The sequence below is a fragment of the Brassica napus genome, chromosome C1 (genome assembly GCF_020379485.1).
Source record: "Brassica napus cultivar Da-Ae chromosome C1, Da-Ae, whole genome shotgun sequence".
NCBI classification, from domain to species: Eukaryota; Viridiplantae; Streptophyta; class Magnoliopsida; order Brassicales; family Brassicaceae; genus Brassica; species Brassica napus.
Window position 1 is genome coordinate 18,474,024 of NC_063444.1, and position 12,625 is coordinate 18,486,648.

Sequence of the window (12,625 nt, forward strand, 5' to 3'; positions counted from 1 at the left end):
ATCTCGTAAAGGGAGAAGGATCTCGACATTCTTGAGAAGATTCCTGAACCCTATCTTATTTATTTATTGATCCAACATGTTTTCTTCATCTATTGTCTCTGTGATTTCTCTGTTTATGGCTGAGTAGTCACTTGTTAGGTTTAGGGTGTTAGGGATCATGGATCAATGAGTTAGACACAAATAGAATTATTGTTCTTTGATATCTTTATCTATTGATATACTTACTGCTTGTGTTAAATTGGCCATTCAACATCTGATCATAGGTTTAATCTAATCATCAAAAGTATCTTAAATTGCTGGAAAAAGCATAGATATGCGATTTGTCCTTAGCCAACGAAAGCTGATGTTAAGGCAAATCGTGAACCAATTGAATCTGAGCTTAATATTTGTCATCATTCTCTGATCCAAACGACAGTTTAGGCATTAGGGTTGCTTGATAAATTGGTAAACACCACGACAATAGGTTTATAAATTGTTCAAGTTCTAGATTGGCTCGTATTGTCTTCCTGAATAGTTGTGTGGCTCATGGTCCTAAGTATCCCAATGAATCACCATGAACCTAGCTCTCTTAATCATCTGAAAACCTTAAACGAATTTGTTACTTTCTTGTTACGATACCTTAATCTCAAAACCCATCATTGTTTTAGCTAAGTATTGATCCCATAGAGATAAAGTGTAATCGTTGGTCTCTGTGGATTCGATCCTAAAATGGTAACTCGACATACCATTCAATTGTGGTAGTGTGCACATCAGGTTAATTGGTGTGCGTATACACGTAATATTAGGACGACTATTTGCATAAGCACTACAAGAAAACAGCGATATTCTGACGGACATTCTGACGGAAAATGAAATCCTCGGAATATCTCGAGGAATTTCCGAAGAAATTCTGAGGAAACACAAAATTTGGTTTCCTCGGAATTTCCTCGGAATATACCGACGGAATTCCGAGGAAATATCAATCCGTCGGAATATTCCGCGGAAATTCCGAGGAAATATGTGTTCCTCGGAAAAAACCGATGAATTCTGAGGAAATATTATAGACGTTGGAGAGCCGTTGGGGGATTTTACAAAATTCCGAGGAAATTCCGACGAACTAGCCGTTGGCGTCGGAATTCCGTCGGAATTTCCTCGGTCTGTCGGCAGGATTTAAACTATAAATACAAGCACTCCTCTTCCTCTTCATTCACTCCATATCTTCATCCTCCCTCTTACTCTATTTACACACGAATTTGATTCATAAAAAATATGTCTTCTTCAAATTATTTTCGTTCTTGGATCGATTGACCTCATTTGGAGCCGAACACGAGATTGCTTACGGAAGAATACCAACGAGGTATAACCGAATTCATGGGGTTAGTTCACCGACAACCGGAAGCAAAAACAGGTATGTTAAGATGTCCTTGCTCTAATTGTAAAAATAGAAAGGTTCTTAAAGAGTGAGATGTTTGGACTCATCTATATTTGAGTGGGTTTACACGAAGTTACAAAATTTGATATCATCATGGGGAAACTGATTATGAACATGGTAGTACTAGCGAACCTCAGCCAGTGGTTAGATTAGAAGAACCAATTAGAACGGATGTAGATTATGGTGTACGTACTGAGCAGATGGTAAATGATCATTTTAGAGGGGAAGATTTACCCAATGCAAAAGCTAGGAGATTTTATGATATGTTGGATGCTGGAAAGCAACCATTGTACGAAGGTTGCAGAGATGGTCATTCAGCTTTATCATCTGCTACAAGATTGATGGGCATTGAAACAGATTATAATTTGGCTGAAGACTGTGTGGATGCGATTGCTGATTTTGTAAAAAGTATTCTACCTGAGGATAATGTAGCTCCTGGTTCATACTACGAGGTTCAGAAACTCGTAGCTGGTCTTGGTTTATCGTATCAGGTAATAGAAGTATGCAGCGACAACTGCATAATTTATTGGAGGGCGGATGAACAACGTGTTACATGCAAATTTTGTGGAAAGCCTCGTTATAAAGATACGAGTGGAAGAGTTCCAGTGCCATATAAAAGGATGTGGTATTTACCTTTGACAGAAAGGTTGCAGAGGTTGTATCTGTTTGAACGCACAGCGCAACCAATGAGATGGCATGCGGAGCACTCAACAGATGGTGAGATCAGACATCCTTCAGATGCAAAAGCGTGGAAGCATTTCCAATCAAAGTATCCCGACTTTGCGTATGAGAGAAGAAATGTCTACCTTGGATTATGTACTGATGGTTTCAGTCCGTTTGGCAAGAGTGGAAGATATTATTCTCTATGGCCCGTCATTCTTACACCATACAACCTACCCCCAAATTTGTGCTTGCGACGAGAGTTTTTGTTTCTCTCGATTCTCGTTCCCGGACCAGAGCATCCTAAGAGATCACTTGATGTGTTTCTTCAGCCACTAATATATGAGTTGCAACAACTATGGGCTCAAGGTGCTGAAACATATGATGTTTCGTGTAAAGAAAACTTTCAAATGCGGGCAGTACTAATGTGGACAATAAGTGATTTTTCAGCATATGGTATGTTGTCTGGATGGACAACGCATGGAAGGCTATCATGTCCATATTGTCAAGATAACAATGATGTTTTCCAACTAAAACACGGAAGGAAAACGTGTTGGTTTGACTGTCACAGGAGATTCCTACCACCTGATCATCCATATCGTAGGAGTAGGAATTTTTTTACGAAGAACAAGAGGGTGTTTGACAGTCCACCTCCAGAAATTGGTGCAGAAAGGACGCCAGACGTCGGTGGACATGAGCGTTTCCCGGTAGATGCTGTTGGAGAACTACATAACTGGCACAAAAAAAATATTTTCTGGGATCTGCCATACTGGGAGGATCATCTGCTAAGGCATAATTTAGATGTCATGCATATTGAGAAGAACTTTTTTGACAATCTCATGAACACGATCCTTAATGTTCAAGGTAAAACAAAGATTAATTTGAAGTCAAGACTGGATTTAGTCGATATATGCGCTCGTTCAGAACTTCATGTTGATGAGAATGGTAGGGCTCATTTTCCCATATACCGACTTGATGCAGAGAGAAAAGATGCGTTCTTTGATTAGATTTCAAACGATGTGGAATTTCCAGACGGTTACGCATCAAATTTACGTAACTGTATCGGCAGAAAGGAAGGAAAGTTTACTGGCTTGAAAAGCCACGATTGCCATGTAATGATGCAACGCCTCCTTCCGTTCACCTTCAAGGAACTATTATCACGAAATGTTCATGAAGCAATTGCAGGACTAAGTGGTTTCTTCCGCGATTTATGCACGAGATCAGTGACTCTTGAAGGTATTGAAAATTTGAAGACTAACATAGCCGTGATTCAGTGCAACCTTGAGAAGATATTTCCTCCCTCATTTTTTGATGTTATGGAGCATCTTGTTATTCACTTGGCAAGAGAATTGGAACTTGGTGGTCCAGTGCAGTATAGATGGATGTATCTGTATGAGCAGTATATGTTCCATTTGAAGAAGATGGTGAAAAATTTAAGTAGGGTGGAAGGTTCTATAGTCGCACAGATGATCAATGAATAAACTTCAAACTTTCCCGAGTACTACTTTCCAGCAGAAGTTCAGACCAAAAACAGAAGACCTGCTCGGCATGATGATAGGGGCGAACGGGCAACATATCATGTTACGGTTCCAGACATTTTCACAGACGTTGGATGACTTAGCGGAAAACCAAAGGACCGTCGACTTACTGAGCAGGAGCGCAGTCATTTGCAAACATATTTGCTCACCAACTGCGAAGACGTTCTTCAATATGAGAGGTAGATAAATTAGCTTACAAATTTTTATTTTAACAAGTTGAAATTTAAATCTTAATTAATTACATTATTGTCATCATATACAGGATTTTCATGGCAGAAAAGCGGTTCGAGTATAGGTACGCCACAGAGGACGAACTAGAAGAAATGAAGCAGATAGAATTTACTGGATGGATGTTTACTTATGTGAGTGCTTTAAACAAATTAAAATATATTTTATCACATATTTTTACTAATTCACATTTATTGATATAACATATATATATATATATATATATGTGCTATTAATAGGTGTCTGCTGGTTTGGCCAGAGGTGAAACATTTGACGATTGGATACGTGAGATGGTCGTTGGACCAAACTTTGTTGTGAAGTCATATCCGAGATTTTGTACTCGAGGATATGCATTCACAACTCAGAAGAAGAGACGATCGAGTACGACTTATGATGCTGGCGTTTGTTCTGCATTAGGAGATGATGTATACTACGGACACATACATGAGATTTTGGAAATCAAGTATTTGGGCATGGTTGGATTGCGCTGTACTGTTTTCTTTTGTGATTGGCACGACAACACTCCAGATCGAGGTGTGAGAACAGATGCATTTGGTGTTACATCAGTAAATTCGAGGCGAAAGCTGCAATATTATGATCCTTTCATTCTTGCTTCTCAGGCCGATCAGGTAATTAAATGTTAATTATTCAGAATGATTCATCATCATGTGTATTAATTTATAATTTTTCTAAATGTTACAGGTTTGTTATATCAAGTACCCCCGGGTAAGGAACAGAGATGATCCATGGGTTACTGTTACAAGACTCAACCCGAGAGGCCGAGTTCAGGGAAGTTCTGAGCTGGAAGACCCACTACAACCAAGCACATCCGGCAACTTAAGTGCAGCAGAAGATTTAGCTGGAGTTGGCCTTGTAGTCGATTTAACCGACTTCAGAGAGGAAGCCGTCGTTCACGTAGAGGATGAACCAGTGATTGGAGAGTTTCACCAAGATCCAGATTCAGATTCATCTGGTGATGATGACTCGGAAACAGACTACCATTGATTTTTTTTTTTTTTTTTTAAAGAAATACCGAGAAAATTCCGAGGAACACTTGATATAACCTCTTTCCTCGGATATTAGTTATTTGGTTTATCTAGCAAGACAAAGCAGAATAAGAATTAAAAACTACTCAAAACACAACCAAATAAAACGAAGAAACCGTGTAAAAGATATACGAACGCATAATTAAGAAAAAAAACAAAAAAAAAACTAAGTTCAATACTAAGTTCAAAATTAACCGAAAAAAACATAGCTCATACTCCTCGTCTCCTGCTCCAGATGTTCCTGCATCTTTGGGTCTCTGAGACCTCTTTCTTACCCTGTGTGTACCACTCGAACCCGAACCAGAGCTGGATGGAGAGATGTCCCGATGAACTACATCATCCTTTTGGCAACGACACGGCCTGATACGTGAAATGGCAGCCCAGATCTTGTGTAGCATGTCGTTGTTTGTCTTTATGCTCTGATCTCTCCAATGTTGTTGCTAGCGCGAAGTGGCGTTCGGTGGAAGCTCTTGCAGCTTGTACTGGCTGGAGTCTGATGGGAGTAGCTGATGGGGTTGTGAATCATCTGGAATGGCTTGTGCAGCCTCATCTTCTCCTTCATCATCATCCACGGCCTTGCCTTTGGTCTGATATTTTGGCGTGTAGAAGGATGGCTTGTCTACTAGTGCGGTAGCAGGGGGTAGGAACTCAACTGCAACCTCTGAAAGTAGAGCAGTCAGGCCGATCTGAGGCAGGTGGCAGTAGAGTGTATTCTTCGCTCGGTCCTGGAATACGTAGATGTAAGGACTATCCCGATGGATCCTCGAGTGGGGACCAGCTATGAACTCCTTACTTACTAGATTTTTGACATCCGGGTAGTTCCAAGCAATGTTGTTCGATCTGTCCAGTGCTACCTGATGGTTCTCGCAGTCTACACCCACATGTGTAAGGATCCGAGTAATCACTGCACCAAATCCACATGCACTGCTCTTTGATTTGGTTACTTTCCCCTTGTATCCTGCTAAGTTTGCGGCCAGCACCGCTCCCATGTTGAAGGCAGTAGCTGGTGGGAATGTAGAGTTTCCAAATGCCGGTAGCAAATGCCTCACACCTTGGTACAGGAGGCACAACTCCCATTGCGTGACTGATGCGGCTGTGGTTGTCCCGTATAGCAATGAGCCAATGAGGCGTGTGGTATATCTCAGTACTGGGCTCCGGATAAGTGACTCCTTTGCCTGAGAAGATCTATAAACCCCTGTGCCAATCGTTTCCCAGAAGTTCAACAGCCCTGAAGTCCAATAAAGACCAGATGTCCTCTCCCCTGCACTCAATCCAAATAGTCCGCAGAGGTCTGTGAAAGATACCTCAAAGTATACTTTCTGCACTACGAATGCCAGAAAACCTTCCTGATGGCTATCATCGGGATGGCTGACGTATGCGGATGCTATGAACTGGCGTACCAACTCCGGATAAGTGGGTTCGTTGAGGTTGCATAGTTGGCCTAGACCCATGTTCTGGAACAGCCCTTCGATGTCTGATTTGATTCCCAATATTGTCATCGTCTCAGGACATGCTAGTTGTGTAGCCGGAACGGCTACCTTCTTCATGTTGTTGTACTGGGTGGTATCAGACTTATCCCACTTCTTTGGCCTTTGCTTCTCTCGCTGAGACGAACCCACTTCTTGTGTGTTCTTCTTTGCTGATGTTTTCGTGCGCTTCATTCTCTACAAAATAGAATCTTTGAAACAAGTGAGTATGCATGCAGTATATGTTTTGATAAAAAACAAGCGAGAGTTGTGATAAAAAAAACCAAATTGAAAAAAATTCTCAATCCCTAAATCATCTCAAATCCTGTTCCAAACTCGTTGATCACAGACAATTGTGTTCTATTCCATGTTTAAACATCTGTTTCATGCATATTTGATCAATGAATCAACGCGGAAATAAGAAATTCACAAAACCCAAAAAATTGCTCAAGAACACGATTTGAGAATGTGGAGATTCGCGGAGTATACCTGTCTTATGGTGAAAACGAGTGTAGGAATCAGGTAGAGCTCGAAAAATCAAGGGGAATAGAGCCCAAAATTGTTCAAATCGGATGATTATAGAGAGAGAAAAAGGGGGGTGGTCGAATTATAAGAGAAATCGGAGGGGATGAGAGTTCTGAGGTTTTGATCCAAAAAGTTCGGGTTTTGCCTTATAATTTTGTTCGCACACGCATCTATCGATGCGTTTTTGTACAAACACGCATCGATCGATCCGTTTATAACAAAACGTACAAGATTTTCCGAGGATATTCCGAGGAACGCTTGAGATTTTGTTCGAACGATCGATGGTATAATCTAATCGATCGATCACATTGTTACGGCTTTCGTCCACCTTAGTGATCGATCGATCCGTTTTTGGATATATATACATCGATCGACCCGTTTATACAAAACGTACGAGATTTTCCGAGGAAATTCCGAGGAACGCTTGAGATTTTGTTCGATCGATCGATGGTATAATCTAATCGATCGATCACATTGTTACGGCTTTCGTCCATCTTAGTGATCGATCGATGCGTTTTTGGATATATATACATCGATCGATCCGTTTAGAAACAAAAATTGACGTATTGAAACCCCAAACACTAGTTCCTCGGAATTTCCTCGGAATCTTCCGACGGAATTCCGAGGAAGAATAGGGTTTCCTCGGAATTCCCTCGGAATAATCCGAGGAAATTCCGAGGTAATAGGGTTTTTAAACCGAATACAACGTTTTGCGGTTTGAATAACACCTATATAACCCTTATTAAGTGTCTTACGTTCATTATGAAGTCAAAAATTTGTTCCTAACCGTATAATTAACACTTTTCCGATTGTATGAACGAAATCCCACAACATAAGAGAAACACTTATACCTTTTAATGAACGGTAAAGGGAATACTTTCAATTAGTTTTGAAATTTTTTATTTCATGGTTTATGCTCATCTATACAAAGAATCCTCAATGGTATACATTACAATGGTATAAGAAATGAAATACGGCAAAAAAATTGATGTTTTGAAACCCCAAACACTAGTTCCTCGGTATTTCCTCGGGATATTCCGAGGAAATTCCGACGGATATTTTACTATCCGTCGGAATTTCCTCGGCATATTTTCATTTTACCGGGCAAATATTTCGCAAAAATTAAAATTAGAATTCCGACGGAATTCCGACGGATAATATCCGTCGGACCCTAGGTTTTATAACCACGAGCCACTTCTTCTTCCCCATTTCTCTCTTCTTCCGCTGCGCGACTCCTCTCTTCTCTCCGGCGATTTCCCCCTCAAATCCGACGATATCTCCGGCGATCTCCCCCTTCTCTTACACAAATCATGTAAGGACTCTATCTCACTCTCTTAGGTTCTATTTGTTAGGTTTTTGTGTAGTTTTGATAGATTTTTGTTAGGGTGATTGGTTAGGATTGTGATTTGGTTGTATAATAGGTTTAGAATTGTGATTTGGTTGAATAATTTGTTTTGTTGAATTGATTTATAATTTTTTTATAATTTTTTTATTTTTTTTGTATTTATAAAATCTATTTTTGTATATAAAATCGATTTTTGTATTTTACAAAACGATTTTTCTATATAAATTTGATTTTTTGGATTTTACAAAATCTTTTTTGTATATAAATTTGATTTTTTGGATTTTACAAAACATGTTTTAATATCTATAAATCTTTTTTTCTAATTAAAAACTATTATTTGGGATTTAAAAATATTTTTAATATATATATATATTATTAAAAATATTTTTTGTAATTATTAAACTATTTTTTGTTTATTAGAACTATTTTTATATATTTATTAAATATTTTTAATATCTATAAATTTTTTTTTGTGATTAAATTATTTGGGACTTTTTTAAAAGAAAAAAAATTAATTTATATATTTATGTATTTATTAAATATGTTTTTTTAATTTACAGGTCTCATGATGATCAGATCCGGCCTCGACAGCGTCGTGGTCGTGGTGGTACGGGGAGCCAGTCTCGGGATTCCAGCCATTTTCAGGATTCCTCTTCGCCCCACAGCTCCAACCATACATCTCCCTCTGCTGCACCCGCTCCTGCTCGTCTCGCTCCTGCTGCTGCATCCGCTCCTGCTCCTCCGGGTCCTCCGGGAGTGATGAGTGTTGCGGAGTTGGTTCAACAGCCCGGTCGTGACCATCTTCCGTATCTCACTCCGTATCCACATGGACAGGGTCAAACATGGTAATTAAACATTTTTTTTCTTTAAATTTGGATTCATTATTAACCGTTTGTTCTTTTTATTAGGTTCAACCGATCCGGGAACGAGATCAGCGCATGGATCAACCGTATGATGTACTCGGCCCTCGACAGGGGACATCCGACTTTCACTCACTTCCCTACCGACAAGCAGGTTCTGTGGTTTCGTCAGGTTGCGGTAAGTATTCTAATTTTTTACTTATATTTTTAATCTTTAATATAAATTTTTCACTAATTGTGTTTTTTTTTCAGCAAGAGTTCAACTGGAATTCCGATGAGACGCTCTTTATCTATCACCACTTCGTCCATAAAGTTATGGACAACTATGAGAAGCAGATCCACAAGTGGAAGAAGAAGTGGGAAATCAATAAGGTTTGATTTAATTTATTAAATATTTTTTTTAATTTATTAAACTATTTTTTAATTTAATAAACTATTTTTTTTTTTTTATTAAAAGGTCCCAAAGTCGATGAACGACACGGTCTGGAAGGAGTTGTGTGCGCATTGGGATAAGGAAGAGACGAAAGAAACTTCTTCCACCAACTCCACCAACCGCAGGAGCGACCGTAAAGGAAAGGACATCTACAAGCATAACTTGGGTGCTCAATCTATTGACACTCTGGGAGATTGCATGGTAAGTTCAACCGTTTTTTCTTCAATTATTTGAGTTTCACAATTTTAATTTATTGTGCATTTCTTCAAATTTCTAATGTTTCTTTAATTTATGTTTTTTTTCAAGGCGAAAGAAAATGATGGCGAGCCGGTTGATGATCTCGCACTAATGAGGATGGCGTATACCAACAAGAAGACCGGCCAGATTGATGACGGTCTTGTGAGGGACGTGGTCGACCTGGTCCAAACTCAGGTGGTAGACGAAGTGTCTCAGCTTCAAACCGAGGATGACGCTTCGACGGCTTCGACCAACTTGTCCCGGTTTCGAATCAACGAAATCGTTGAATCCGTAAGTTCTTTTTTTTTTTAAAGTTCAATTCATTTATTTTTTTGGTTTAAATTTGTAAATTTGGCTATTTTCTATTCAGTCGGTTCCAAAGAAGAAGGGACGTTTGGTCGGTTTGGGTCGTCGCACCCGTTCGGTTCCTCCTTCTTCTGCACCACCGCCCTTAGTTGATCCAGAAGTACTTACGGCTCAGTTAAAGGACAAGGATGATTGCATATCTTTGTTGGAGACCCAGATGGCGGCTCAACAGGCGGGCTATGAGGCACAGAGGAGGCTGAACCAGCAAATGATGGAGATGATGCAGAGGATGTACCCGAACGAGGTGTTCCCGGACGTGTCAGACCCGTAGTTTTTTTTTTTCCAAAAACTTGGAATGTTTTATTTTTATTTGTGAAACTTTGAATATTAATTAATATGATTTCACTTTTAATTTTATATTTTCGAATTTAAATTTCAAAAATTTTATTTTAAAAAAAAAATTAATATTTTTTACATTCCGATGAAATTAATTATATTTTTTACTCAATCGATCGATGCGTTTTTGGATATATATCCATCGATCGATCCGTTTATAAAAAAACGTTCGGAATATACCGGGGGACACTTTCCTCGGAATATACCGAGGGACACTTTCCTCGGAATATACCGAGGGACATGTTCCTCGGAATATATTGAGGGACATTTTCCTCGGAATATTCCGACGAAGATGTTCCTCGGTATATTCCGAACGTTTTTTTATAAACGGATCGTTCGATGGATATATATCCAAAAACGCATCGATCGATTGAGTCCTCCGAGGAAATATCCCGACGAAGTTCTCCCTCGGTATATTCCGAGGAGATTTCCGACAAACAAGTGATCCTCGGAATTTACTCGGAAATATGTTTCCTCAGAATTCCGTCGGAAAATTCCGAGGGATTTCCGAGGAAAGAAGAAATTCCGAGGAATTATTTCCGAGGACTTGTTTCGTCGGTATGTCGTTGGAATAACGTTATTCCGACGAAATTCCGACGATTTTTTCCCTCACTATCCTTGTTGTTTTCTTGTAGTGAAGCTATAATAAACTATCAATGTTAATTCTACCAATTTTTAATTTGAATACGATACCCAAGTATAAATGATATCATTTATCACATAAATAAACGATGGATTACAGATGCAAAACCCTATATTGTTACCTCTCCGGATCCCAGCCATCAAACGTTCGCTCACATCTTCCCCGTGACAGTCACAGTTTACTATTTCATGGTGAGTTTTTGGAGTTATCATTTTTTCCTTAGAAATAAAAGCACCAGAAGGTTCCATAGAGGCACTTAACCTTTGGGACCCTTAGCTAACTCGAGCATGAATGTGTAAAGACACTTCCAGACTATTCAGAAGTTATAACCCCTTTTTTTTTGGCTCCTGACCATACGTTTCCAGATATGTTCAGATATTGGAAACGTTTTCAAGCTATGTTATGTATTCATATATATTAAAGGCATACATACACATGAATCTCCAATTTAATAAAATGATCTCATATGCATATATAGGGGTGGGCGTTCAGATACCCATTCGGATTCAGTTCAGATCTATTCGGGTTTCAGATTTTCGGGGTCAAAGATTTCAGCTCCATTCGGGTATTTCTAAATTTCGGTTCGGTTCGGATCTTTGCGGGTTCGGTTCGAGTTCAGATAACCCATTTAAATTATTTTAAAATTTTAAATTTTTATTATATACTTAAATAACTCAAAATCTATAAACAAAATAATATATTACATAAAAATTTGAATAACATATGTCAAAATACCTAAAATTAACAGATAAATTGGTTTGGTTTGAATATTTGGATAGAGAATCAATAGATATTTCAAGTATTTTTGGTGTTTTGAGTATATTTTAGCTATCTTAGACATTTATTTTTAACTATTTGTATATATTTTCAAATATTTTGGACAACTTAAAAGTATCTTATATATTTTAGATGTTTTTAATATACATTAAACCTAAAAATAATTAATATATTTAGGTATATAAGTCTATAATCGGATACGTTCGGGTACCCGAAATATTTTGGTACGGGTCGGGTTTGGTTTCGGTTCTCTAGATACCAAAATTTTGAACCCGTTCGGATATTTAATCAATTTCGGTTCGGGTTCGGTATTACTTTTTCGGATCGGATTCGGTTCGGTTCTTCGGATTCGGGCTTTTGCCCAGTCCTATGCATATACATACATATATATATATATATATATATATATATATATATATATATATATATATATATGTGTGTGTGTTTGCTTGTGAATTTAGTAATTATATTTTGTTACAAAAGAAAGAAATGGCCTAAATTAAATGGCCACATACCTCTCCTGGAACCTGGCAAGTCGCATTCACACTGAGCACCACCACAAAAACTTCTAGGTAAATCAATTCGTACTCCATCGATCTCAATTATTTCTTTAATTTCTTAGCTTGTGGGAGATAAACCAAGGAATAACACGTAAAAAATATGATAAGACCTACTTTTTTCAAACAGAATTGATGTATGACCTCATAATTAATCTGATTCTTATTCAAAACTTAAGTTTTCTCTTAGAAATCAA